General features: G+C 33.8%; 1 protein-coding gene across 8 annotated transcripts in view; it reads left to right on the forward strand.

The window, feature by feature from the left end:
* The window catches only part of trio (trio Rho guanine nucleotide exchange factor), a 379,571-nt gene that overhangs the window by 26,247 nt on the left and 328,642 nt on the right, over window positions 1–24,682 (forward strand). Inside the window, exon 1 of one of the 8 annotated variants that reach the window (XM_076416298.1) lies at window positions 12,872–12,912. The exons of the other annotated variants lie outside the window; for them this stretch is intronic. The gene's annotated coding sequence lies outside the window, so the exon portion shown is untranslated. Of the gene's footprint in view, window positions 1–12,871; window positions 12,913–24,682 lie in introns of those variants that run through there. 8 annotated transcript variants of the gene reach the window in all.

Below are 24,682 nucleotides of genomic sequence, written 5' to 3' on the forward strand. Positions count from 1 at the left end.
CGTATAAACATTATTTCACCAGAAACTGAGTTACGGCCGATTGGTCCTCCTAGTTATATACCTAGATTTAAGTTAGCATAAAGGCAAATTGTAGATTAGTCGGAAACGACTAGTAGCAATGTAATAATTAAATAATAATAAAAAAATGGTAATTCAGTAGATGAAAATACATAACAATCTCAAATAAACTATTTTTGTAGGTATTTTAAACAATTAGCAACGAATTTGGATTATGACAACATTGCGTTAATATATTTTCTTGGTCCGATTCATTTGGCACTGGGTTCACAATGCCGTTTGCTCGTGAGAAATATTCGCATCTAGTAAAAATATACGACTGTTCTGGTTGCATCACGGACGTTATATAACGCACGAATATATCAATGGTCGAGAACAGACGCCGGAGAAGATAGAAAGAAAGACCGAAGCCGACCGCCTCATTGTTTTTCACCGGGCGTTTCGGCAATCGCTCTGTGCGCGTCGTCGTCATCGTCCATCGGCGAAGGCACGTCCTTTTTCTGTTGTCTGGTCATTAGGCGGCGATGACAATGTCACGGAACGCTCGCCGAATGACAAATTAGGCGACTCGCTATAATTTCCGACCTTGGTCGGTAACGAAAGCGAACCCCGGCGTTCTAATACGGAAAGGAAAATGATTTAGTTTCGATTTTTTTTTCGGTGGACTCTTACTAGAATTTTCACGTGGGGGGCAGCTAGAAGCGTTGACATGGATACGAGTGCAGTTAATGTGCGTTACTGAATGTGAAGGACACCGCGCTGGGTCGTAGGTGGATTTTTTCTTGTCTGTTAATGCTCTTTCTTCATTCTCTTTGAAATATGCATCGTTGAATTCGTTAGACACTAATTAACTACATTAGCTACATTATTTCGTTTTTAGCCTTTTCTTTATGAATTAAAGGGATAATTTGTACTCGATTTTCATATATATCAGACGAAAGTAAAAAACAATTTTTTTAAATTACATTGTTTTTTGTTTTAAGTAGTTTTGCCGACTACTTCCGAACTGCCGACCTAATTTGTCTTTATAATAACTTAGATGTAGGTATTTAGCTAGGAGGACCCATCGGTCCTATCTTAGTCTCTGGTTTCATAATGTTTATGTATTAACATTGCTGTTCTCCATTAAACGCGCCTCACTAAACTGCACTACATAATATAAAATATTTTGATTCTTATGAGTCCGTTCTGGTGTTATCCAAGAGTTATATGACTTCGATATTGACATGAGAATGAAGCCTGTCCTCATGTCTTCTTGCAATTCTCTTAATTTCCTCGATAACTGTCAGTATCTGAAGGTCTCGGTGTAAGTAATCAGTCTCTAGTATCTGGGTGTACCTGCAATGCTTCTCAGGACTTTGTTCTGGAAAACTCATACTGCATTTATATTAGTTTTCGCGGAACATCCCCATAATTGAATTCCGTATGTTCATATAGGTTTCAGTACTTGGTTATGTAATAGAAATTTATTATGTACTGATAATTGTGATTTTCTTCCAATTAACCAATACTTTATCGAAGGCTGTGCTGCATCTAACATACCTAGCTGAACATACCTTTTTACCTTCATATGTTTTTTCAATTGTATCTATTATTTTATGCACCTGATCAATTTTTGAGTGTTTGTTGATAGAGCCAAACTGGTGTGTCAACCTAAGACAGGTTTTTTCTTTCTACAATCGGTTTTATTCTTTTAAACGGGAGTTTTTCAAATACTTTAGATATTACATGTAGCAATAGTTGTAATGTACAATTTGATATATTTATTTAAAACAGTTTATTAAAGAAAAGATACATATTTAACAAATATTTTCCTTTTTTTAAATTCTGCCATTGGGACCATCTCCTAACCTTCTAAAAAGTGCCCATGGCCAATGCCAAATCAAGTGCGCTTCATGATGCACCAGGACCATTTGGACATTTATTGTACTGTGGATTTTTATCTGTGGGGTTTTTGGGTAATTCACGACAGGTATATCTGAGATTAAAGAAACACATTTTTCTATTAGATGTAAAAACCCCGTATTTGAACAATTATGATTTTTGCTTAAATTCCGAACAAAAAGTCTCATTTTTGATCAAATTTTCACCACGTATTGTCTCGTATAATTTATATATAAAATAAATGGTAAAAATATTTCGTTCAAGTACTAGATAATGTTATATCAGAGATCAATTTATAATTTTTTGAGAAAACATGTCGATCAAAGATAGAGTTCCAGAAAAACGCGATTGAAGTTCTAAGTTGAAATAACACAGCATTTTTTTACTCCCATCATCGATTCCGACACTATAAAGTAGAGGACCTGCTGCAGCGATCCAGGGCATCCTTTTGTTCATGTCTGTGATGAATTCTTGTTTCTCGGTCCCAGCTTCAGCTTTATTCTGCTATAAGTATGCGGTTTTTATCTCTCTTTGGGTAAACTCGTTGCTGTTTCCTTTTTTGAATTATTGAAGTAATTTTTCAAACTGGTTCAAACTTTCACCATTATTTCGCGTAAAGCACACCAACACATCGCTCCAAACGATTTTCTTTGCTGAGTTTTTCATAACTGGGCTTGATAAAATATTCTTAAATATCTGATGAAGTGTCACTTGGCAAACGTAATCGTGTTTGAGTGACGAAGGAGAGCATTCATGAAACCCGTTAGATGCCAAACCAAGTTCACCGTGAATCAGAGTCATTTGGACATTTGTTGTTCTGTGGATTTTTTTCTTTTGAAGAAATCCTAAGAGGTATCCCAAGATGCCCCCATATACTAGTGTGAAGTGATATTGAAGTTACTTACACCAGCTACCTTCAGATACCGACTGGTAGGCTTGTGAGAAGACTTCATTCTGATGTTAATACATAGTAATTGCAACTCTCGGATAATAATCAAGCAAGATACAGGATTATGCAGTGTTAATAATATTGAATGAATATTATTACTAAGAGACTAAGTAAAGACGGATGGGTTGTTCTAGTATATACCTAGCTTTTAAGTTCTTCTTAAAAGAAATTGTGGATTAGTCGGCAAAAACTGTTAAAATAAGAATATATTAAAAATAAAGACAATAATGTATGTCCATAGAGGTTTCCTATCTAAAGTTATGTCTAGATGCGTTCGTTTGTTGACATTCTGCTAACAGCATGTAGTAAAGTTTATTCTTGGCATATAATAAATCTGTTTAAGTTCACGTTATAAGCTTAACTTATTTTCTTAGTAACTTGTTTGATAATTTATTCTAGACACATTCAAACCATAAACATTCCCAGAATAATTATTCGGGAAAAAGTTTTCTATTGCTAATAGAATAATTCACATTAGATATTCTCGAATCATACTATTATTGTTTTGTTTTTTAAATTCACTTAAATTCACTTTTCTTTGGTTGTGATGTAGTATTTGAGTGCGTTATAATATTATCAGGCATTGAATTGTTCAATGGGGACATAACATTGAGTAACGTGTGAATTATGTAATAATACCGTAATTATTTTCGAATATATTTCATTCAGTTTAACATATTTGAGAGTATTTTTCGGTGTATGTTGAAATAAGTTGAATAATAAATAAACTCCGCTATTCCGTTATTAATTTATAAAATTAGAATTTAATTATATTCGAATATTAATAATATATACTCGATTTTTATGGCTAATGATTTGTGGTCATTATAAAAGTAAGAAACGTTTTAGCTTACTCATTTCCTCTATATTGTATTGATCACATATCTCAGGGTACTTAACATGATGATTTACTGTTTTGAGTCATGTCAGTGAATAATGTGGCACTTTGTGTTTGAAAGAATGGCGATTTTACAGTTATCGACTTTTAACTACTACAGTGGCATACAAGTTCATAGGAATTTAGTGATGAGTTTGCACAGCAATTCTTTGTTATGTTCTGTAATGGTATTTGGAAATATTAAATTGTCTGCATTTCGTAAATATATGTTTCTTTCGTGTCAAGAGTCGATCGGTAGTTCAAGCCAAGATATTTGGCAAGGTCTGCTTGCTGCATTTGGCAGTAATTCATATTTTTTATATGTTTGTTTTATCCACTTTTGCTCATCGTTTGTTTGATTATGAATAATAGTGTTCTAAAAACGAATGATTTAATAATATTCTAATAACACCAGTTGTTATTATAACTATTTATTTTTATTTTCGAAGAAACAGGTATCTGGAAAGGAAAGATGAGTCTTACATGAGGAATTATTATGCCATTCAGAAGATTAAAGCAGTTTCCGCTCTAATTAAGATTAGTCGTTAAAATAATGTTGATGATACGGATTAATGTTGATGTACAACCAGGCTTTTCCCCTTCTAAGGGGTATTATAGTCTAAAAGTTTGGATTTTTTTGTATTTTCTAATCCCTAGAATCAATAGCGAGTGTAATTCAATGTGTTTGTGTGAAGAAATCGTGTCAGTGCATCCCCATATACTCGCTAATCAGCTAATTATGCGAAGTGCGTAGACTAAAACGTGTAACTTTAAAATAAGATTGCCTAATTAAAATAGTATTTTATACAGGAGATCACTTAATGAAGTAATTTTCTACATGCCATGTAACAGGTTAACTGAAAAGTCCCCGGCCTGACACATAGATGGCGCTACTAGAATTAAATCCATGCTTTTTTTAGTTAACCTTAACCCTCAAAAGGTGCGTGCATAAATTTGACAGCTGTCAGATCATTAATTTGTGAATTATAGCGTTTTGAGTGAAGCAACTTTTGTTATTGTGAAATAAATGAATAAAAAGGAATTTCGCGTGTTGATAAAATATTGTTTTTGAAGGGAAAAAATACAGTTGAAGCAAAAACTTGGCTTGATGCCGAGTTTACGGACGCTGCCCCAGGAAAATCAACCGTCAAGTATGCTAGGTTTAGACGTGATGACATGAGCACCAAAGACGGTGAACGCAGTGGACGCCCAAAAGAGGTTTTTACCGACGAAAACATTAAAAAATCCACAAGATGATTTTGAATGACCGTAAATTGAAACTGAATGAAATAGCACACTAGAGATATCAACTGAACGTGTACATCATATCATTCACGAATATTTGGGTATGAGAAAGCTCGGTGCAAAGTGGTTGCCGCACGAGCTCACATTTGACCAAAAACAACGACGAGTTGATGATTCGGAGCAGTGTTTGAAGATGATCAAGCGTAATAAACACGAGTTTTTGCGTCGATATATGTCGAAGTCCAATCGACAGTCATTCGAGTGGAGTGCACACGATGAACCCGTTCCAAAGCGTGGGAAAACGCAACAGTCGGCTAGCAAGGTTATGGTCTGTATGTATTTTGGGATGTGCATGGAATAATTTTCACTAACTACCTTGAAAAGGGAAGGACCATCAACAGCGACTATTACAGAGCGTTATTGGACCGTTTGAAGGACGGCCTTGAAGACGGAAAAACGGCCGCATTTGGAGAAAAGTGCTGCTACACCAAGACAATGCACCGTGTCAAAAATATTCCTTGCTTCTTTGCTTCCTCATCCATCGTATTCTCCAGATCTGGTCGCCAGCGACTATTTCCTGTTCTCAAATCTCAAAAGAATGCTCGCTGGGAAGAAATTTTCGTCGAATGAAAAAGTGATCGACGAAACTGAGGCCATCTTTTGAAACAAAGGACAAATCGTACTATAAAAATGATAACGAAAAATTGGAGGGTCGCTAAAATCAGTTCATCACCCTTGAAGGGAATTATGTTGAATAAAAAACTAATTTTGCCAAAAAAATGTGTAGGCCGGGGACTTTTCAATTGACCTGTTATATAAAATATAAACATAACAACTATTTATTGTCCTCTGTGTAGATTGTGGAACTACTAAGAGTGATATAAAAATATTTTCAAATATTGATCCTTTAAGAATATGGCTTTAAGAGGATTTTTCACAATTTATATTATTTTCGGAGATATAGTTGTTGATTGTATAGAGAGGGCACCCATCAAATTGGTTCAAATTCATATTAAAAAATATTCTCCGAATTTTCTTTCAAACAAGCGCTTCTGGCTTCTGAGAAATAGTTTGATGCCCTTTAGTGTTTAGAAATACCTTTCGGCCTGTGGTGATGTCATGGGAGTTGTTACCACGATTTGTAGTAATTGTCTAGTCTACTTCAAGGGGTCACATAGATTGTTTGCTATTAAACATATTAGAAGAGGTAGTGCACCATTCAGTGTTCTGCAATCATTTCTTGAATACATAACTGGCAACTTAGTTCGTAATCGTTGTTTATCATGTGGATAAATTTACGGCAATACTCTTCAAAGTATTCCGAAAAGAAAAGTGCTGCAATCACTAGATGCCCTTAATAAAATGAAATCGACCTTTTGCACAATTTATTGTAACATCACACACCTCTAAGGCAGAAATTCGGTCATCAAATTTACTGTTGCGTTTATTTTCTGGTGGCTCATGACTTGTTATATCTGATGTTTCACTAATGATGTTATCAATATTATTTCGAAATTGAATAATACTGCGTTCAAAATTATCGATAGCGATATTGTTCCAGTAGGTGCGATTTTCCTTTTTCGCAGGTGGTTAAAAACTACATCTACATGGTGTATCACATGATGGAAAAAAGTGCATTTAATCATCATTCATCATTACGCGAATAGTGCCTGTTGTACTACAGTGTTATTGGAAAATTGATCTTTTACTTCATCCATGCACTCAAAGAGATGGCTTCTATATTCGTACACAACATTAATAGTCCGTTAATATTAAAATTCCAACGGGTTGGACCGCCGAGTCCTTCTGTTTACAATTTTATTCAACACTTCTTCTCGTTGGGGTGAATTATTGAAAAAGTCAAGATTGCCTTGTGGATTGCCAAGAATACCCGTACTTGCTTATTTGTGGAAGCAGCTTTAGGCGTAGTCAAATTTAATTGGTGTGCATAAAAGTATACATATTGAGCAAAGGCATACTTTTTTACATTACCACTGCTTCATCATACTTTTGTGCGATTAGTTTGTTGGGTGAATTTTAAATTAAAGGATCTATAACACTTAAAATTGTTTTACTTAGTGTTTCTGCATCTTTATTTTCTTATTCCAAGTTGACCAGCTAGACTCTCTAGACTCCCAATCCCCCAGCGCTTTTTTGGTGATTGGGAGTACTTTTTCTGCAGAAGAGTGGAAAGAGTAGACTATACACGCCATTGCCTTTGCGGATAGTGTGCTGGATTTGGGCTGACCATTGGAATCTGAGGTCGAACTGGAGACCGAGTTATGATACTTTCTGGAGCCATGGTATAGGGACTTTATCGATTTGGAGGCAATAGGCCCGGAATTCCTTGCAGTGGAACAGAATAGCCTGAGTTTAGCTCGGGTTTATCTGCAGCCGCCAGAATTTGTACCACGCAATCGCCTGGCTGAGTTGGACTTGAGGTCTGTCGCGAATAGCATCGGGACTGTAAACGGTCGTGAAAAAAGCAGTGTCATCTGCATAAAATGCTGTGTGGAAATTTTTGCCAGGGGCTAGTGGAGCACCTTGTGGGACTCCTGCGGAAATATGTTTTAGAGAGGAGACTGCGTCACCGATCCTCACTTGATGGGACATACAGTTCAAGTATGAATCTATCATCTAGATTATGTCATTCGATAGACCAAGCTGTTTAGCTTTGAGTATTAGAGTGTGGTGCCATACTTGATCGAAAGCTTTGAAAACATCTAAAAAGATGGTTCCAGTTTTTCGACCTTTTTTTAATGCCTGGTTGATTGTTGCTGCGACGCGAGCAGCTTGATGAAGGCTTGAATGTTTGGCACGGAAACCGAATTGTTCGTTCGGGATTATGTGGTGTACGACCATGAAGTTGTTTAAAGCGTCTAATATCGCTTTTTCGGAAGCTTTGGAAAGTGAACCAATCAGGTGGATGGGCCTGTAGTCAGATGGATTGAACTTGGCTTTCTTTTTAGGACTGACAGCGACAAGCACATGTTTCCGGTACTTTGGGAAATGCTTTAACCTCAGGATGGAACTGATGATATTGGCAAGCTCTGATAGTTGCTTGCCAGTGAGGTTGTTCAGATGGTTTACTGTTATACCATCTGGACCTGGAGCTTTTTTAGAAGACAGATGTTTTATGGAGAGCTGGAGGTCTCTGAAAGAGACTAGACTCTTGATTGGAAGTCTTTCATCGTCACATGGATTGCATTTTTAGTGGTGCGAGCTCTTCTCGCTAATCGGTTCTTTTACCTTCTTTCTTTTTTGCATCGAATTCTTCATGAATTAAGTAGTTTCAAAATTGCTCAATTGACTCATCATAGCGAACATAACTAAAAACAATTATCAGTTGAGATTTTGCGGTAACGTCAGTTGTTTCGTCTACCATGATTGCCAAAAAATGAAGAATTATTAATTTTCTCAACTATTTGTTCAAGATAAACTTCAAGCATACACTGTAAGAGATCGTTCTGTATGTCTTTGGAGGTGCCTTTTAATACTAAAGCTTTCTTTTGGTGCTTAGAGTTACATCTAGTTGAACCGAGAAATGTATAAGTCCACAAAATATCCCCGGATTCTGGAAAATATTGCTCTCATCATGTCGTCGAAGGGTCAGTTCAAACGCTCCACAAAATTTAATGTAAATTAAAATTTTTGATAAAACATACCTGTTCTTTGACACTTTTTCATTATGTCTCTGTATATCTATCCAATACGCAAAATCTAATTGTGCCATAATATTATTTGACCGTAGTAATGCAAATTATACACAATTATGAAAATGGATTTTAAAGTTTTCATCTTTTTTTATTTTCACATTTTAGTGCTCTAGATCGGTGACCCCTATTTCCATCCAAGCTTTATCACTACTAAAAAGTAAGCACAAAAAACAGCACAACGCATTTTTTGTTATATCCGCAAATCCATTAATTTTTTTAATAAATGGCTGTAATAAATTTACGGGTGGAACTTTTTCCTTCTTTTGAGAGCTGTGCAGCACTGCACTGGCTATATCTTTGAAAATAATATGATTTTTGAAAAATCCTCTTAAGGGTGTATTCTAAAAGGGTTAAGCTTTGAAAATATGAAGAAAAAAATCGATTTTTTTCACGTTTCTAGGCCAGAATATCTTCTTTAGTAGATTCCAGCAAAATAATTAGAAATAAACTTAGGTATAGCGCGGAAACTCCCCAATGATTAATGCTGAACAAATGCGTCCACTAAAAAACCGTCTGCACCCGAAATAGCCTCGTAATAATCAACTTCGAAACGCCATCGAATGCGAACGATGGAGGCGATATTTTATTCGTCGTTAAAGTTTCGAAGACGGATATATTCCGAAACGTTTTAACGGTGTTTATTAGGTCCGGCAGCAGTTTTTCGGCGGAAAACTTCGAAAAACACTCGTATTTACACCAACAACATGGTTTTACTGCCTTTTATCACTTGTTTATTGTACAAACAACGGCGTTATGACCCAGCGAGAAATAGAACGTTATTTTTACGTTTTGAGGGCGACGTGGAAGCCGAGAAAAGTCTCGATAATCGAACGAATACGATGAAATAATGCATATAAATTAATTATATGAAGTGTTCCAAAATGTATGCAAGATATGTATATGTAACACATACATGTTTCTATGACCATTTTGCATACATATAACGGAATTTCATTGATGTAAATCTTATCGAATCTCCTTTAATATCCGGGTAGTTTTAGGCTTCTTGGCTAAAATAAGATGCAAATAATAATATATAGGAATAAGAATAAGGGGATGGTCAAAATAAGATTAACATGTTCGCTGCTGATCCGGGATCAAATACTTACCCTAGAAGCCGACTACGTTTTTTCTCATTACAATAATGAAATATTCCTAACTAGCGACCCGCCCCGGCTTCGCACGGGTGCAATGCTGATACTAAATTAAATACACTACAGAAAAAATATGAACGTTGTATATAAAAACATAGCGGCCCGCTCCGACTTTGCACGGACATAAAATATATATGCCTATGTCACTCAATGAAAACATAATTAAAATCGATCCAGTATTTTTGGTTCATTCATTACTGCCCTTGGCCTGCACGCATTAAATTTGGAGTAAAACAATTCCTCTTCCCCTATACTTACTATGAAGATTTCCTGCTATCTTTGGAGTATCTAAATTCATACAATTTTTATTACATTACACATTTTTAAACGCAAATTTTAAATCTCCGAAAATATTTGTTTAATTTACATGCTGTAAGGAACCATATTGATCTATATTAATTGCACACTGTATTTAAGGTACTTAATTCGATAAGTATTAATGCCGTATTGCTTAAAATAGCTTCGTAAATAAGCCATTTTCTCACGTAAAAAGTAAACAATAAAAATGGTTAATGTGGGTTATCCCTAAAAGATAAACATATACCATCGCGGACTTTTTTGTAGACCTTTTTATGGTGTACAATACTGTAGTACATTAATTTGATCTAACTCGTAGGGTTAGGCAGCGTTTTTGCTAATTGCTAAATAAGCCTAAAAAATAGGTTAATTTACGACATCACGTTAGAAACCTCTAAAATTAGCAATGTTGCCTTAGTATATTATGCATGTATTATACATATAAACCTTCCTCTTGAATCACTCTATCTATTGAAAAAAACCGCATCAAAATCCGTTGCGTAGTTTTAAAGATTTAAGCGCACATAGGGATATAGGGACAGAAAAGGCGACTTTGTTTTATACTATGTAGTGATAATGTTTCTTAACACGTGTCCAGTCTAGATTTTAATATTTCATGATATTTTTTTTTGGTATCACGCGCCAGAGCGTAATCGGCAGTGAGGTTAAATTTTATTACCGATGTCCGTACAACGCGCGAGCGCGTAGCGAATGGAAATGAACAGAATAGGAGAAAACATCGTTGATTAGATGATATAATTTAATATACCATAACAAAATTTCTATCCAATTAAATTCACAAGTCAATAGAAATAAATGAACGACCATAAGTTAATACAATATATTTTCACTAAAACCCACAAAATAAATAAAAACCCTATTCAGATAAATCATAAGAGGTCACTCATGACTTTTTTGTGCAGTCTAAACAGTAACCAAGATATCCAGGGCGTGCATATATACAGTGCCGGTTCTTTTTTTTTTTGTAAATAACAATCTTTACATTGCTTTTTCATCACCTTTCCTGTTTTCTTATCCCTCGTATCTTCGAAACATGTTTGTTGATAACAGCTCGGGAAGTAGGTTTGGACTGAGCCTTTAGTAACAACAGACAGAAAAACGAAAGTCGTAAATTGGAACACAACTGTCTGAATGTTTATTGTAAAGTTAGGGCACGTTTCATATCTATTTTTCCACTTTTAGGACGAGAGGGTCCTGACATATCGACATTTTTCCTGCCATATGAAATTCTGCAATACATATGAATCAGAAAGGAAAAACCGAAACCAATCACGTAAATGACTCACCTATAGTATTCAGATAATGCCGATACAACTGTACAGGCACACTGGTAATGCCGAACTAAATACAAGGCTTAGAAAGATCACCGCGCATATAACGGTCTGGAGCGTAATTGGCGTCCAATGAAAGCTTCACGCGCTAGCGCATTATTGGCAGTGAACGTGTTAACACCTGCCATATACACAATATTTATTTATTGATAAGGCGTTAAGCTACTATTTGCTATTAATACAGCTGCATAATTCTTTGGGGAATAGATTCCAACGGAATGTTATATGGAAATCTACTCCTCACCCTGCTCTGCAGTAAAGCTCCCTATATCGTTGAATTGAGGTCTGGCGTTTGTTTTGGCTAGGGAAGATAAAAATATCATAGATGATATCGAGATATTCATTTGCAGTAATCAGGCCAGTGATATGAATAAGGGCACCAGCTGAATACCACGGTGTTGCCTCGCTAATTATAACGGAACCTTCCGCATGCTGGACTATACAACAGGCAGTCCGGATCGTAAGGTTCGATTGGGGTTCTCCATATAAAACCGACTTTTTGTAGGAAGCAATATAAACGATGATTCATCAAGACAGATAACCTAAATGTGTCCACAATCGGTCACTTTTGTCCTGCAAAAATATATTTAATTATTATTGTTCTTATTGCAGTGGCCCGCTGATAATAGAATTAATTAAATTTATAAATATTGGTATTTGCTGACAAAATATGATTCAAAATTTTTGTTAAATAAGGTGTTGCAACAACTCTTGTATTACTCAATATTACTTATTATGCTTATTTACAATATTATGTTAATATTATTACTATTAACATATACATTTAATTATTGGTCTTTTCAATATAGTATATAGTATATAATGGTTCCTATCTACCTAAATTTCAATACCTTTCAATGTACTTCCTTTGAAAAAAATATTATATTTTTACTTCAAATTCTTTTCGGAGATTCTAATGTGAAGTGGGCAACTGCTGATTTCAATATCGAATATGTGGCTATATATATTCACCTTTTCGAATAAGCTGAAGATTTTGTGAATAAATACATGTTATGTATTTGAATTCAATTCTCTACCATTAATTTTGATTGGAGAGATTGGCTAGGAATTTGGATTAAAGTTTGCTTCAAAAGAGGCTTAGGATAGTCACCTGGTCAAAAACCCAGTAGGTTATCGAGGGAAAAATTAAAAATTAATTTAAAAAAAAGTTCTCTCACCCATTATTATTGAAGTAAAATTATCATGGAATATTAAAAAATGATATTTTGGAAAATCGTAAAGAGATTTCCTTTAAAATTCCCCTATAAAATGAAAAAAAATCTATTATAATTAAGCCCATAATAAATATTTTTGTTCCATTTTGTATATTTGAAAATATGTCTGTTTTTAATTATTGTTATTTATTTTTTTCAGGTGAGCTTAAGTGTCATTATATACCCGGCATTTTAAGAAGTTTTGGGTAAGTTTTTAATGTCTGAAAAAGTAATCCGCGTTTTAATCTATGTTGTTGAAGGAAATTTCATCATTCCATTTTTTGTTCAGTCGTTAATCTACTCTAATTTACTTTGAATTAAGCTTAATTAACAAACATCCCAATGCTACTGTCTCAGTTCAATATAATTTCATAAATGTATAGTTTTATTACTCATTGGGTATCCAGAAGATTGGCGAAATAATCTTGATCGGTTGCTACTTCTTCGATCGATAAAAATTGTTTTTTACACATACATTTTGTATAATATAAGAACTCAGGCATCGTGAAGAGAATTATTATTGTTTTGTCGCTTTGTGTATAATACAAACAAAATTATTGTCGATTTTTAACGAAAATGGTGTTAACTTCTTGTTGGTTCATTTCGCTGACTAATAATAAAAATAATGCTGATTAATTTATTATTTTAATTCAGGGGTATCATGATATATCCAGTTTTTAAAACAATATTGGAATTGTTACTAAACCTATAAACCTTGTTATATCCAAGTATTGACAATTCTTGGCAATAATCAATGTTATTTGTTATGGTTAGTTGAAGGTCAATTTTGTGTAACAACAAAGAGGAAAACGAATTTCTTCCCTTGTATTTTATTACCTTTCAGCCTTTGGATCCTCCTTTTTCCTAGCATAGATTTTTTTACGACGAAATACTGCGCTTCTGTGGTACAATGGTAAATAAACTCTGAAAAAGGTGGATCTAATAAGATAGAATCTAGGGTGGAATCTCCTATTATAGGGTAATTTAAATATTTCCTTGCCGATCGATGTTTTTCAGCTGTTTCGACTTTGAATGTATTACATTTACGCTACTTCGTTACAATTCTTTTTTTTATATATAACCATGTCCTCTTAAACCTGGAAAAAGACATTAAAGTGTTAACAGATGTAACTAAATTCTAATAATTATGCATCATGTTGTGAAAAAATAACTTTACCTTACACACTCGACTATTACATTTTATGATCAGACCGTCAGAGGTCTAGTAGAAACGGTTCATTGATTTATTATTGTTATATTACGTTTAGAAAATTACTTTTTTTTTGAGAAAAGTTGGTACAAGTCGATTTTAATCAAAGTAGTTTCCATCATTTTCTAGCATATGCAATAGTGTGAATGGTTCTGTGCATGTTTTAAGTCAATTTATATACCTGTTTACCACTCCAGTCTACTTTTCCAGATTTTTGCGAAAACGTGTATCTTCTAGGTGAAGTTATCAAATGGCGCCAATATTGTTGAGTATGTTGGATGCACTAAAATTGTAATAGTATATGTATAGACTTCTTACAACGTGTGAATAACGGTTGTCGAACGACAAGATGACTTCGCTCTGTTATGTAGTTAACTCACCTCTTGATAAACATTGTTTTTTTAAATTTTCAATTGTACATTTATCTCTAGCAGAAGTTTACGTATTTGACGAGCTAGGTTTATGGTATATTTAATAATGCTTATAATTTGTTTGATTTTCTCAACTTTTAATCAATTGGAAGTAAAATCAACTCGCCAACAACGATACGATAGACAATATAAAAGTTGATTACACATTTGATAGCTCCATTCGGTGTTTTTTTTTTCAAATCAAATAAAAAAGCGGTACAGGTTTTTACCTTTTTTTATCTTTTGATACGGTTCTTTTCTAGCTCAATTCTAGTGCCTGTTAAATAGATTTGACATTAATAATAGCGAATAAATTTATGTGGCAGGCAAATGTTAAAACGATCAAATCTGATGAATAGATGGCAGTGATAGTAATGAATTTCCATTGTTGATAGTTTATAGCGTTCCATTGCGTTAGTTTTTTGTTGTGTATAAGAAACAGAGGAAATATAAGAAAACAAACCAATAAGATATAAAGAAGCTTGGGACCCCAATAGATCGGGGTGTGTTCTAGAAAAATACAAACATACGTTACTACTATTAATACTACTATAACATTAATTCGTAAATAAGTTAATATATATATATATATATATATATATATATATATATATATATATATATATATATATATATATATATATATATATTAACATAAAAAGTATCTATCAACATAATCTCATATAAAAATTAGTCTACTTGTGTCTATATTTTGATTAATAAAATATTTCTAACAAAACAATTTGAACCGACTTCAAGAAATAAATAAATAACTCACTAAAAATTATAAAATAGTCAATCTTAGATTTTTAACAAAAAAAAAGTTTTAAAATAAAATATGTACCTAATAATCGTTGTAATAACTAAATAAAAATAAACAAAAATCTTATTTAACCTAACGACTACACGTATTTTATATGTTACTATATACACACAATTTAGCTTAATACCTACCTAAACCTATTTATTTATTTACAATATTATTTTAACAACTACCAAGTGATCACTCTGAAGTCAGTGCTGAGCAACAAATTAATTATATATATATGCCTTTGAAATTTGAGGTTTTCCCTCGATTTCCCCTCTTCCCCCATCAGATCCTGACTTGGTTCCAATGGGACCATCTCGGAAGTGCACCCTTTCGAATAAAAAATAATATTGAAAGCACATAACTGACGGAGAAATCGGCGAACAATCGAAACCTAGATTAAAGAAATATACAGCCCAACACAGAACCTTATGAACCTTTTGTCCTCTAAAGTCGGCTAAAGATACATTTTGATAAAGACACAACCAAAAATCTTCATATAATACGGGATGTTTAATTTTATGCATCCATATGAGGATATGTATGAATACTTTTGATAAAGACGCAATAAGTGAGTAATTTTAATATCGAAAAAATGTCGATTTCATTTTGAACATTTTGAATGAATTGAGTTGAATTTTGAACATTGTCGAACATTTTGTATTTTAACCATGATGCGATTTAGTTAACACTTGCTGAATATTTTTGTATTTTCTTCTGTCTGGTTGGCATTAGAATCTTCTTGGAATAGATATACATTTTCATATTATGTGATATCTGAAGAATGAACAGAATTACTAATAATTCATACTCAATAAACAAAATAAATTAGACCTAACGTCAAATTTTATCAATACTTCGTTTACATCAGTATAACGTTTTTGAGATAATTTTTTAAAGGTAGTCAAAATAATAAATGCTTACACCTGAGGTCCCCATAGCAATTAATTGCCAATGTTCAAACTGCACTGGATAGTTCGCGCCTTGCAAAAATATCGATTTCAGAAGGAAATCATAGGAATCTTGATAGCATATGAGTGCATAATGAATGCACTCTAATAAAGGAAACACAAAAACTCGTCTATTAGATCAAAATATCTGAAATTTAGACCATAGGACATTTTCCGATGTTTTCCGACTAATTTTTATGTGTTTTAGTCCAGTCCAGTTTATGTCTCTTAAGAGTACTGGTTAATGTCTGTTTTTTTGCTACGTATCATCTCAAATCAACGATTAGTTGTACTTGAGACAGATTTTTCTCGTGTAAATGTGTAGATGTGATCTCGTATCATGTGATGTTTCTCGTGTGTATTGTGCGTCTCGTAGCGGTAATTTGACGTAATCTATCTACTTTGTTGTAGATTGGGACTTTCAGATCTCTTCGAATCTTGGTTTCCTCCAATAGTCCATTTTTATATAACTATAACGTACACCTTTGCATGAATCTCCGACATCTTCTGCACTTTTGCGCATAGAATATCCTTCCTGGTTCAAAATATAGAAATCATTCCGTTGTTCAATAAAAATATGTGTCCTTTTTGCCATTTTATACGTTTAACGACTATTGTAACAACTACATGAACGTTACAAAGTACAATGAGCTCTAAACTCAATAGTTGTTGAAATTGTAAGCTCATGTTCGGAAGAGTAGACTATATTCAATATGAAAGCAATGCCTAAAATCGCCAATTCCAATAAACCAACAATAGGCTAGATGCTGTAATAAAGAATCACAAAAATATTAATTTATAATAATAATTTATAGAATTAATTTATAATACTACAGAGATGTTGTTAAAAATAAACTTATTTTAAAGTTAAAGGTGAGATTTGTCATTAGCAACATTTGGGTCATACATTGTCTATACATAACTATTGTTCGAAATGTTTGAAATTTCTATTTGCTCACATAATTGGATGTAAAAACTTGATAAAATCACATTATTCAATCAAATATGTGTCACATACCCTTAACCTGGTGAAGTATAGCCCATCGAACTATTCGATGTACAAGAAACCAGATTTTTGATATTGACTTTTTATAATCTAACCTTGATGGGATTTGATTGATACTTGTTGAAGGCTCGGATTTAATTAATATTCTCCTTTGCATTTGGAGAATGTATGGTCGTTCAGTAGTGAAAATTAGTGAATGTTTATTGAGTTCAGTTAGAAGCCCATTTTCTTCTGTCTAGTTGGCATTGGATTCTTGTAGAAACATATACTGACTTCATGAACACTTGTACGACTAAACCAGTCACATTATATCAAATATAATTTTCTCACATTATTGGGGACACATGTTCACAATAAATAATACATATCAGGGCTAACCTCAGACGTTATCAACAGTGTTATTTATTTGGACATTACGTCAATTATATGTTAGGCATAATTAAAGGTACTTAAAATACTAAATACTTATACTAGAATGCTTTTATTACTGTGATTTAACCACATGTTCAGCCTTGGAATGAAAATACAAAACTTCTTTGTAGTTTTTACTAGCCTTACACCATCGATATACATGTTTAATTGTAACACAAAATGATTAAAATAATGTATAAATAAGACCTGCATCCATACAAACCGTTGAGTGTGACCAAAACAACTACGTCACGAGCAGATTTGGAGCATTTTAGGGTCCATTTAAAATAACATCAATTTTTCTCTCAAATGGTTTTTTTTCCAGAAACCACTTTTATTCCGAATAAAGTGAATACGTAGAATTGTTTGTAGTGGTTTTCCAAGACTAGTTATCTGGCCTATTGGTGGTGTAGTAACTAACCTTGGTGATATTATTTCAATATAAGAGACAACTGTTATTAAACTAGTAATTACTTGCCGTTATAACATGGCAGGTATAAAAATAATAAACTCAAATATGTCATTTAATGATATGTTCCAGTTTTTTTTCTGTAAATTAAATATAGGATGATTTGAAATATTCGAACGGTAGTGTATATATTGATATATAGTCTATTCAGAGTTTTTTGTATATGTGTCATCAAGATGTTAATGCATAATCTATTGCCTGCCGCAATTTGTAAATTCGTTTTAGAAACAGACAATATTTTCCTTCTCATTTTATTCTAGCTAAAAAGAGACACAATGCTGTCTGATTAGTTCAAACGCGTAAACGAATGGAGCATGTCAAAGTCGCCCGGTTGTCAGACGTATGCAAAATTCTTGAAAGCAATAGTGAAAAGAGGTTATAACTCTAACCTATAAACTATTGCGGCTGTATAATTAACTGTAGTTTTTAGATATACTATAATGTTAAAATAAATTATATTTGAAAACATTTTTGTGCAATTATTTTATTTAGATTAGAATTTTGTTGTGTGTCAAAGAAATTTAGACGACGCATGTTCAAAATAACTGAACAGATTATAGTATTATATAGTGGTGTATATATTGATATACACGGTTTGATGGTATTGATATATATGGTTTTGGTAAGGTCAATAGTATTTAATTTGTACCATTAATTATATTTAATTTAAAACCGTTTTTTTTATGTAACTAATAATTAATAACTGTACTAAATTACCCATCTCTCTAAATTGGCCGAACTAACGAAAACGAAACCGCTCGCGGCGTTCTGCGAAATCTCTTATGTAATAGTTACCGCCACTTAGTCGAATAGAAAGTGGGCGCCCGACTTGGAAAAAACTGCATTTTCCAGCTTGTCTTTCGCGTCTCCATTATCCATCGGTAAACGTTCCGTAATTTCCGTTTTCTTGTCGCCCGCCCCGAACTAGGTGGAAGTTTTGAGTTGACGAGCCCGAAAGGAAGTTTATAGACCCCCCTCTCTTGTCACCACCGCCCGCGTCGCCCTAACCCCCTCGGTTGAGCCAACGGGCTGGTTGTAGCGCGCCGCGTTTTCGGATCTATCTGGAAATGTGGGATGGCGCCGGCTGTATGGGGAGTTTTCAGACGCGCCAGCTCTACGTAACGATAACGGTTGAACGCGTAACACGGCTTGATTTATGTCCGTTAGATTCGGTAGATATAGGGAGACGTTTTATATATTTTTTTGTGAGTTACGTTGAATGATAACGTCAGATAACACGGCAATGTACTATTGATAAGCGCCATTTTAACATAAGGTTGCTAAAAAGTAGCGTTGGCAACTATCGACTGAAAACAGTCGAAACTGTCGATAGTCAAAAAATTAGCGTAAATATATCATTACTATTTTCAGTCAAATGGACGGTTCGGCAGTTTTTTTTTTCAATTCGCGATGTCAAACGAAGATGTACGAACCCTTTCCTGTATAAATTGTGAGAGAGGAAAGGACGGAGATAATTGCTTGGGACAGTTAATTTTGTATGTGGTTATATTTTCCGACGGTAGTATAAGCGAGACGGGGATAAACTCTAACTAACTTTAAAAAAGAAAAGGAAAAAAATAATTGCTGAATACTATTATAATAATAATACATAACATGCAATTTATAATTTAATTTTAAGCAAAGTAGAATTACTTTTATGTTTGAATGTTCTGTGGATCTGTAAAAAGGAATGCAATTTTTTTATGGAATGGAATAATAAATAACGGAAATATTTTTTAACATCGAGATATTAATATCGAGAGAATAATCCAAATATTACCTATTATTGTCATAGAAACAGTCAAAATATTTAAATATTTATCATTACCTATTTCTCTTCATGATTTCTCCCAACAATCTTGAAAATATCGTACCAAAATGCTATAACATTAATATACAATATATTGTTATTTACAAGCAAACTACCCAAAAAAACCATAAAACTACATATATTACATATAAATGTATGTAATCATAAATTGCAAAAACTAATCCATGACATAATTAAAAATGATCTGAATGAAATGATATATATGCTTTATTTATTATTGAGCGGAAATATTTTTTGACAAAATCGAGATATTAATATCAAGAGAATAATCCAAATATTACCTATTATTGTCATAAAGACAGTCAAAATATTTTAATATTTATCATTGACAATTTCTCTTGATGATTTCTCCCAACAATCTTGAAAATATCGTACCAAAATGCTATAACATTAATATACAATATATTGTTATTTACAAGCAAACTACCAAAAGACCCATAAAACTACATATATTACATATAAACCTACGTAAGCATAAATTGGGTACTTTTTTGTTAAGGTTGCGGCTGGGACGACAGAGCCAGAACGTTAAAAATCAGTCGAATGCAACAAGTTGAACCAAAAATAGTAACTAAAAGTACGATTGAAACAGTCGACAGTAAATAGTAACAAAATCAGTTGGACCGAAAAGAGACTGAAACAGGCACTGGTAAAAAGTAGTAAAATTAGTCGAATGAAAAATAGCGACTGAAACGGTCGATAGTCAATCTCGGTCGATAGTTCCCAACACTAGTAAAATGCACCTGGCACACATAACCACTAGTTTTTAAACACAAATATCTAGTAATGTTTCCTTAATATTGTTCTTAAACTACAGATCTAGGATTTCAGGCCTAAATTTAATTAGCGTTTGATGAAGCTACAACCTTTGGTGCGCCCCACATACCCCACAAATTTATTTATTCAAAGTATTTGGCCATTTGATTATATACATCTTGACCATCTTTCCGACAATTTATGGATCGGAACCATTCATCGAGCCATATTCTAACTTCTTCGAAATTGGCGAAATTCTGCTCTGCCAGCGCGTGTCTCATTGATGCAAAAAGTTGGTAGTCGGATGGGGCAAGGTCTGCAGAGTACGGTGGACACGATAATATGTCCCACCCAACTGCTTTTCGCTTCCTTGATCGGTTTTGCTTTATGAGTGTTTTAAAATCACTTTAATGTGTCTTCGGGTCCATTCTGTACATTTTTCGATCAATTCATGGTTCAAATTGAGCGTTTGTTGTCGATAGCGATTACTTGTTTCACCAGGTTTCAATAGTTCGTAATAAACCACACCACTGTGGTGCCATCGACCGGCCGGCTTCGATAGGTGAGACATGATTTTTTGCGCTTAGCATTTTGAAAATAAATCCACTTTTCATCACACGTCACTATTCGATGCAGAAATGACTTCTGGTCATACCTTTGATGTAGCATTCCACCGACGATTTTTGGATTTTCTACGGTACCCATATTCCCAGCTTCTGCTAACCGTTTCTTGGGCCAAATTTAACAGAATCGTTCTTTTTTTTGAACAAGTTTTGATTCTTCAAACAATCTGTGACGGTGTTACTTTCGCAAAATATAACATGTATAGAACAATATGATGTATATCACAACATTGCATACTTAATCCTAGCGACATTTATTAGAAAAATCGGTACACCTAGTTCACAATACTTCGTATATTGCTTTCCAAACTAGTTAAACAATCAGTTCCTTGTAATGTAACAGTTAATAGAGCATTCTAGATATAAAAATAGGTTTAAAGCTAGTATTTACACGGTCAAAAGTTTACTTCACTTTTAAAATGAAGTGATTTTCGTTATATTTTATATCCTTACTTAAAAAATGGGAAAATAAAGCCCGGGTTTTAGGTTGTAATACGATTTTTGTACTAGAAATTGCCTAGAAACTTAAGTTAAACAATAAACTCGGATTATTGTCGTAACCTTTAGAACAAATCGGGCGTGAAGATTTGCGAAAATGCGAAATGATGAAGTGAAAAAACCAAACCCACACATATAATTAATCAAGCAAGAAGTGGAAACCTACCCTTAGAGACAGTCATGAGCAACAATCCAAATTAAAAATGAGGATTATAATTTATTTTCACATTTCAGAAGGAAATATCAGTTGTATTTATCCTAATTTTGTAATATTTAGGCTTATTGCTTTGGTAATTGTTCATTCATAAATATTAACCCAGAATGATGTAAAAATAAACGTTCTGTACGTTGTTTTTTTACTATAACATACCAAAGTATCAGTTTGAGGTATGAATATAACTGATTGTAGTATTATACGTCATTATTATTATACAATACAAGAATTCTGTTGATGATACAGGGCAGATTGATCATAATCTTGTGAACATTAAATCGTCATATTGAACGAAACGAAAAATCGTCATATTGAATGCATGTTTTAATATTAACTGCATGATCTCTATTGTATATTTAAAGCGAATTGATACATATATACATATTGCAAAAGCAAATTTCCATTGCATCGAATGGTTATTCTGTGTTTTTAGATGAATATATTGACTTTATTTCCCGTTGAATGGCTTGTTCATTAAAGTGTTATCAGTTTTTATGCTGTTTTGTTAAATTGTGCCATAATAGTAATAATTCGCGCGTTTATTTTTTCGTGTATGTACTGATGACACAGTCTTGTGTGGATAACATGTAATCAAAATTTGAAGTTAATTATATTTAGATTATTTTTATTTAAATATTTTGAAAAATACTACTGTAGTCCATCAAAATATTTACTATTACAATCACAAACATAAAGTACATCCATGCCCCGGTAGGATTCGAACCTGCGACTATCGCAATAGGAGGAGAACCGTCCTGTCGTCTTGGCCACTGCGCCAGCGAAGCCGGATTTAGATTGTTTCTAGTCTAACTACTGTTCTATGAGTCTATTGGGGCATTATTACTACTTAAGTCAACAGTTGTCGAGTAGCGGCTTTTGTCTCTTACAGTATTTGTCCACAAAACTCGCGACATTATCATCAGAGCTATATTACAAGTACCGACATTGGCATTTTTTGTGATATAACATAATTTTTGAGCTATGCTTGGTACAATTGTACTTATAAATTGGTTTGTTACTACTTTTTTTTCACGCTTGGATGAGTTCAGGAACAATACCATTGCAAGACAAATACGTCAGTAACAGGTCAATTGAAAAATCCGCGGCCTACCATAGTAATACACATTTTTTGGCAAAATTAGTTTTTTTATTCAACATAATTCCCTTCAAGGGTGATACACTGATTATAGTGACCCTCCAACTTTTCGATACCTTTTTTGTAGTACGATTTGTCCTTTGCTTCAAAATAACCGATCAATTGAAAAGTCCCCGGTCTGACACAGAAGGCGCTACTAGAATTCAAATCCATATGTTTTTTAGTTAGCCCTAACCCTTAAAAATGCGTATATAAATTTGACAGCTTTCGGATCATTAGTTTGTGAACTTTTGTTATTGTGAAAAAAAAATGGATAAAAAGAAATTTGGCGTGTTGATAAAATATTGCTTTTTGAAGGGAAAAATACAGTTGAAGCAAAAAGCTTGACTTGATTCCGACTTTCCGGACACTGCCGCAGGAAAAGAGGTGTTACGGTGGACGCCCAAAAGAGGTTGTTACCGACGAGAACATCAAGAAAATCAAAGAAAATGCACAAAATGATTTTGAACGACCGTAAATTAAAACTGAATGAAATAGCAGACACTTTAAATATTTCAACTGAACGTGTACATCATATCATTCACGAATATTGTGGTATGAGGAAGCTCTGTGCAAAGTGGGTGCCGCGCGAGCTCACTTTTGACCAAAAAACAACTACGAGTTGATGATTCGGAGCAGTGTTTCAAGATGATCAAGCATAATAAACCCGAGTTTTGCGTAGATATGTGACAATGGATGAAACATGGCTTCATCATTTCACTCCGAAGCCCAATCGACAGTCATCCGAGCGGACTGCACACGATGAACCCTTTCCAAAGCGTGGGAAAACGCATCATTCGGCTGGCAAGGTTATGGCGTCTGTATTTTGGGATGCGCATGGAATAATTTTCATTGACTACCTTGAAAAAGGAAGGATCCATCAGTAGCGACTATTACAGGGTGTTATTGGACCGTTTGAAGAATTAAATCGCCGAAAAATGGCCGCATTTGAAGAAAAAGAAGGTGCTGCTTTACCAAGACAATGCACCGTGGCAAAAACCCATGAATTGGGCTTCGAATTATTGTTTCCTCATCCACCCAGCCCCAGCGACTATTTCATGTTCTGTATTTCCAGGTTTCAAAGGAATGCTCGCTGGGAAGAAATTTTCGTCGAATGAAGGGGTGATCGACGAAACAGAGGCCTAACTTAAGTTTATGTAGTTTGGTTCGCTTGGATATAATTTAGTAACATTATTTCATGTTTTAAGGTGAAATCTTGGATAATTCTGTAAATACATTTGATTTCGAGGTCATCTATCAATTCTTCGTTGATTACGTAGCGACATACATTTTTAATGCTTTAGTGCAACCTTATATTTGTACCCTAATAGTCTAAATATACATTTTAATTAGCTGATAAACCAATATCTTTAATCGTAGGACAAATTGGGAATATTTTGCTACCGACTGAGTCTATTTATTTCACCAATACAGTGTACATAACATACAACGTGGGGCAAAAGTCTCGCTCCCATTTTGATTGCCTATAACTTTGCTCAAAGAAAACATAAGTAAGTTTGGTTTTCATAAAAAGTTTATTTGGTTTTAACATTTTTTTGGATTATAATTGAAAAAATTATATCGGCTAAATGGTGACCGCGATTCGCTATGCAACTTTCGGCTCTTTTTAAGCCATTTTTCATGATCCTGCAACA

This window comes from Rhynchophorus ferrugineus, unplaced genomic scaffold (assembly GCF_030347505.1).
Source record: "Rhynchophorus ferrugineus isolate W39M unplaced genomic scaffold, kcgeb_rfMv2 rfM10, whole genome shotgun sequence".
Lineage (NCBI taxonomy): Eukaryota > Metazoa > Arthropoda > Insecta > Coleoptera > Curculionidae > Rhynchophorus > Rhynchophorus ferrugineus.